This window comes from Orbicella faveolata, unplaced genomic scaffold, assembly GCF_042242905.1.
Source record: "Orbicella faveolata isolate gen_17 unplaced genomic scaffold, um_ofav_v1 contig_24, whole genome shotgun sequence".
Taxonomy (NCBI): Eukaryota; Metazoa; Cnidaria; class Anthozoa; order Scleractinia; family Merulinidae; genus Orbicella; species Orbicella faveolata.
The window spans coordinates 642,660-649,117 of NW_028301552.1; positions in this window are offsets into that span (position 1 = coordinate 642,660).

The following is a 6,458-nucleotide window of genomic DNA, read 5'->3' on the forward strand; positions in this document are numbered from 1 at the left end:
GGCCATCAGGGGTTACTTAAGAGTCTTCGGTACTGGAAAATATCCCCCCAAGTTCAGGGAAATTTAGCCGAAGTTGGTCAAAATCACGGTGCGCGTTAGGCGGTCTCGCTTACCGTTTCAGTCTTAAAGTGAAGTGAGGCTTTATTCCTGCCCAGGAGCTTGAAAGTGAGCGTTCAAAAAGTTTCCCTGTGTTTATTTGACTGCAAACCAAAGCCATCAGAAGCTAGTTTAGAGTCCCCGGGACTGGAAAATATTCCCCAACTTCCGGGAAATCGAGCCGAAGTTGGTCAAAATCACGATTTGCGTAAGGTAGTGTCGGCTACTCTTTCAGTCTTAGAGTGAAGTGAGGCTATATTTCGGGCGAGAAGCCCGAAAGTGAGCGTTCAACAAGTTTTCCTCTGTTCATTTCACTGCGAACCAAGACAAGCAGGAGTTATTTGAGAGTCCCCGGGACTGGAAAATATGCCCCAAGTTCCGGGAAATCAACCCGAAGTTTGTCAAAATCACGATGCGCGTAAGGCGGTCTCGGCTACTCTTTCAGTCTTAAAATGAAGTGGGGCTATATTTCGGCCGAGAAGCTCAACACCGAGCGTGCCCTCCTTTTGCCTGCGTACATATCACTGAAAACTAAGTTCATCAGGAGTTAACATAGAGTCCTCGGGACTGGAAAATATTCCCCGAATTCCGGCAAATCGAGCCAAAGATGCTCAAAATCACGATGCGCCTAAGGCGGTCTCGGTTACTCGTTTACTGCGAAAATGAAGTGGGGCTATATTTCGGTTCTACAAGCTCGACACCGAGCGTGCTCTCCTTTTACCTGTGTCCATTTCACTAAGAACTAAGTCCATCAGGAGATAGTTTAGAATCCTCGAGACTGGAAGCTATCCTCCAAGTTTCGGCAAATTGAGCCATACTTTCTTAAAATTACGATAGGCGTACGGCAGTTTCGTTTACTCTTTCAGTCTTAAAATGAACTGGGGCTACATTTCGGCCTAGAAGCTCGACACCGAGCGTGCGCTCCTGTTACCTGTGACCATTTTACTGAAAACTAAGGCCATCAAGAGTTAGGGTAGAGTCCCCGGGACTGGAAAATATCCCTCAAGTTTTGGCATATTGAGCCATAGTGGCTAAAAATTTCGATGCGCTTAAGGCGGTTTCGTGTACACTTTCAGTCTTAAAATAAGGTGGGGCTATATTTCGGCCTACAACCTGGAAACCGAGCTTGCGCTCCTTTTACCTGTGTCCATTTCACTAAAAACCAAGGCATTCTGGAGTTAGTTTAGAGCTTCCGGGGCTAAAAACTATCCCCCAAGTCCCAGGAAATCAAGCCGAAGTTCGACAAAATTACCATGCGCGTAAGGCGGTGCCGGCTACTCTTTCAGTCTTAAAGTGAAGTGGGGCTATATTTCGGCCCAGAAGCTCGAAAGTAAACGTTCAAAAAGTTTGGCTGTGTCCATTTCACTGAAAACCAAGGCCATCAGGAGTTAGTTTAGAGTGCCCGGGACTGGCAATTATCTCCCAAGTTCCGGGAAATCGAGCCGAAGTAGCCCCAAATCACGATGCGCGTAAGGCGGTACCGGTTACTCTTTGATTCTTAAAGTGAACTGGGGCAATATTTCGCCCCAGAAGCTCGAAAGTGAGCGTTCAAAAAGTTGTGCTGTGTCCATTTGACTCCAGAGCAAGGCCATCAGGAGTTACTTTAGAGTCCGCGGGACTGGAAAATATCCCCCAAGTTCCGGGAAATCGAGCCGAAGTTGGTCAAAATTACGATGGGCGTAAGGCGGTCTCGGCTACTCTTTGACTCTTTAAGCTAAGTGGAGCTATATTTCGGCTCAGAAGCTCAAAGTGAGCGTTCAAAAAGTCTTGCTCTGTCCATTTTACTGCAGGCCAAGAACGTCGGGGGTCAGTTTAGAGTCCCCGGGACTGGAAAATATCCCCCAAGTTCCGGGAAATTAACCGAAGTTGGTCAAATCACGACGCGCGTACGGCGGTCTTGGCTACTCTTTCAGTCTTAAAGTGAATTGGGGCAATATTTCGGCCCAGAAGCTCGAAACTGAGTGTTTAAAAAGTTTTGCTTTGTCCATTTCACTGCAAAACAAGGCCATCACGACTTAGTTTAGCGTCAAGGGAACTGGAAATATCCCCCAAGTTACGGCAAATCCACTCGAAGTTAGTCAAAATCACCATGCGCTTAAGGGGGTCCGGCTACTCTTTCAGTCTTAAGGTAAAGTGGGCTTAGATTTAACTCCAGAAGCTCGAAAAAAAGGGTTCAAAATTTTTTGTGTCTATTTCACTCACATCTTAGACAATCAGGAGGAGTTTAGAGACTTTGGGACTGGAAAATATCTCCCAAGTTTCGCCAGATCGAGCCGAAGATCCTCAAAATCACAATGCGCGTAAGGCGCTCCCGCCTACTCTTTCAGTCTTAAAAAGAAGTAGGGCTATATTTCGGCTAGCAAGCTCAAAAGTGTGCGTTCAAAAAGTGTTCCTGTGTCCATTTCACTAGAAACCAAGGGCATCAGCAGTTAGTTTAGAGTCCCCGGGACTGGAAAATATTTCCCTATTTCCGGGAAATCGAGCCGAAGTATCCCAAAATCACGATGCGCGTAAGGCGGTCTCGGCTACTCTGTCAGTCTTAAAGTTAAGTCGGGCTATATTTCGCGCAATAAGCTCATAAGTGAGCGTTCAAAAAGTTTTGCTGTGTCCATTTAACTGCAAACTAAGGCCATCGGAAGTTAGTTTAGCTTCCCTGGGAATTGAAAATATTCGCCAACTTCCGGGAAATCGAGCCGAAGCTGGTCAAAATTACGATGCGCGTAAGGCGGTTTCGGCTACTCTTTCAGTCTTAAAGTGAAGTAGGGCTATATTTCGGCCGAGAAGTTGGAAAATGAGCGTTCAAAAAAATGTGCTGTGTCCATTTCACTGCAAACCAAGGCCATCAGCAGTTAGTTTAGAGTCCCCGGGACTTGAAAATATCGCCAAAATTCTAGAAAATCGAGCGGAAGTTGCTCAAAATCACGATGCGCATAAGGCGGTCTCGCCTACTCTTTCAGTCTTAAAGTGAAGTGGGGCTATATTTCATCCCAGAAGCTCGAAAATAAGCGTTCAAAAACTGTTACCTTGTTCATTTCACTGCAAACCAAGGCCATCAGGAGTTAGTTTAGACTGCTCGGGACTGGAAAATATCGGCCAAGTTCGGGGAAATCGAGCAGAATTTTGTCAAAATCACGATGCGCGTAAGGCGGTCTCGGCTACTCTTTGATTCTTAAAGTGAACTGGGGCTATATTTCGGCCCAGAAGCTCGAAAGTGAGCGTTCAAAAAATTTTGCTCTCTCAATTGAACTGAAAACCAAGGCCATAATGAGTTAGTTTAGAGTCCGCGGGACGAAAAAATATCCCTTAAGTTCTGGCAACTCAAGCCGAAGTTGGTCAAAATCACGATGCGTCTAAGGCGGTCTCGGCTACTATTTCAGTCTTAAAGTGAAGTGGGGCTATATTTCGGCCCAGAATTTCGAAAGTAAGCGTTCAAAATAATTTGCTGTGTCCATTTCACTGCAGACCAAGGCCAGCAGGGGTTAGTTTAGAGTCCTTGGAACTTGAATATATCCCCGACGTTTCGGGAAATCCACCCAAAGTTGGTCAAAATCACGATGCGCGTAAGACGGTCTCGGCTACTCTTTCAGTCTTAAACTGAAGTGGGGCTATATTTCGGCTCAGAAGCCCGAAGGGGAGCGTTGAAAAAGTTTTGCTCTCTCCATTTCAATGCAAACCAAGGCAATCAGGAGTTACTTTAGAGTCCCCGGTACCGGAAAATATTCCCCATTTCCTGGGAAATCGAGCCAAAGTTGGTCAAAATCACGATGCGCGTAAGGCGGTCTCGGCTATTCTTTCATTCTTAAAGTGAACTCGGGCTATATTTCGGCCCAGAAGCTCGAAAGTGAAAGTTCAAAAAGTTTTGCTGTGTCCATTTCACCGCGAACCAAGCCACATCAGGAGATACTTTACAGTCTCCGGGATATCAAAATATCCCCCAAGTTCCGGAAATCGAGCCGAAGTTTGTGAAAATCACGATTCGCGTAAAGCAGTCTCGGCTACTCTTTTAGTCTTAATGTGACGTGGCTGTATATTTTGGCCCAGAAGCTCGAAAGTGTGCGTTCAAAAAATTGTGCTGTGTCCATTTCAATGCAAACCAAGCCCATCAGGAGTTAGTTTAGAGTCCCCGGGACTGGAACATATCCCCCAAGTCCCGGGAATTGGAGCCGAAGTTGATCAAATTCATGATGCGCGTAACGTGGTGTCGGCTACTGTTTCAGTCTTAAAGTCAAGTGTGCCTATATTTCGGCCCACAAGCTAGAAAGTGAGCGTTCAAAAAGTTTTGCTGTGTCCGTTTCACTTCAAAACAAGGCCATCAGGACTTAGTTTAGCGTCCAAGGGACTGCAAAATATCCCCCAAGTTCCGGGAAATCCATTCGAAGTTCGTCAAAATTACGATGCGCGTAAGGCGGTCTCATCTACTCTTTCAGTCTTAAAGTAAAGTGGGCCTATATTTCTGCCCAGAAGCTCCAAAGTTGTGCTCTGTCCATTTCACTGAAAACCAAGGCCATCAGGAGTGACTGTAGAGTCCCTTTGACTGGAATATATCCCCCAAGTTTCGGGAAATAAACGCGAAATTTCTCAAAATCACGATTCGCTCAAGACGGTCTTGCCTACTCTTTCAGTCTTAAAGTAAAATGGGGCTGTATTTCGGCCCAGAAGCTCGAGAGTGAGCGTTCAGAAACTTTCGCTGTGTCCATTTCACTGCAAACTAAGAAAAGCAGGAGTTAGTTGAGAGTCCCCGGGACTGCAAAATATCCTCCAAGTTCCGGGAAATCAACCCAAAGTTTGTCAAAATCACGATGCACGTAAGGCGGTCTCGGCTACTCTTTCAGTGTTAAAGTAATGGGGGGCTATATTTTGGCCAAGAAGCTCGACATTGAGCGTTCAAAACGTTTTGCTGTGTCTATTTTACTGCAAACCAAGGCCACCAGGAATTAGTTTAGAGTCCTCACAACTGGAATATATCCCCTTAGTCTCGGCAAATCGAGCCAAAGTTGCTCAAAATCACCATGCACGTAAGGCGGTCTCGGCTACTCTTTCAGTCTTCAAGTGAAGTGGGGTTCTATTTCGGTCCAGAAGCTCGAAAGTATGCGTTCAAAAACTTTTTCTGTTTCCGTTTCACTGCAAACCAAGACCAGCACGAGTTAGTTCAGAGTCCCCGGGACTGCAAAATATTTCGCAAGTTCCGGGAAATCGAGCCGAAGTTGATCAAAATCACGATGCGCGAAACGTGGTCTCGGCTACTGTTTGAGTCTTAAAGTGAAGTATGGCTATATTTCGGCCCACAAGCTCGAAAGTGAGCGTTATAAAAGCTTTGCTGTGTCCATTTCACTGCAAAACAAGGCCATCGGCACCTAGTTTAGCGTCCAAGGGACTGGAAAATATCCCCCAAGTACCGTGAAATCCACCCGAAGTTTGTCAAAATCACGATGCGCGTAAGGCGGTCTCGGCTACTTTTCCAGTATTAAAGTAAAGTGGGCTATATTTCGGCCCAGAAGCTTGAAGGTGAGCGTTCAAAAAGTTTTCCTGTCTCCATTTCACTGCAAACCAAGGCCATCAAGAGTTAGTTTAGAGTCCCTGGGACTGGAAAATATCCCCCAAGTTCCGGAATATCGACCCGAAGTTGGTCAAAATCACGATGCGCGCACGCCGGTCTCGGCTACTCTTTAAGTCGTAAGTGATGTGGGACTATATTTCGGCCTAAGAGCTCGAAAGTGTTCGTTCAAAAACTTGTACTGTGTGAATTTCACTGCAAACCATGGTCATCAGGAGTTAGTTTAGAGTCCCCGGGACTCGAAAATATTCCCCAAGTTCATGGAAAGCGAGCAGAAGTTGCTCAAAATCACGATGCGCGTAACGCGGTCTCGGCTACTGTTTCAGTCTTAAAGTGAAGTGCGGCTATATTTAGGCCCACAAGCTCCAAAGTGAGCGTTCAAAAAGTTTTTGCTGTGTCCATTTCACTGCAAACCAAGGCAATCAGGAGTTAGTTTAGAGTCCCCTCCAAGTTCCAGGAAATGGCGCCGAAGTTGATGAAAATCACGATGCGCGTAACGGGCTCTCGGTTATTCTTTCAGTCTTAAATTTAAGTAGGGCTATATTGCGGCACTGAAGCTCGAAGGTGAGCGTTCAGAATGTTTTGCTGTGTTCATTGAACTGCAAACCAAGGTCATCGGGACTTAGTTTAGCGTCCCCGGGACTTTAAATTATTCGCCAACTTGCGGGAAATCGAGCAAAAGTGGCCCAAAATCACGATGCGCGTAAGGCGGTCTCGGCTACTCTTTCAGTCTTAAAATTAAGGGGGGCTATATTTCGACCTAGAAGCTCGAGACCGGACGTGCGCTAATTTTACCTGTGTCCATTTC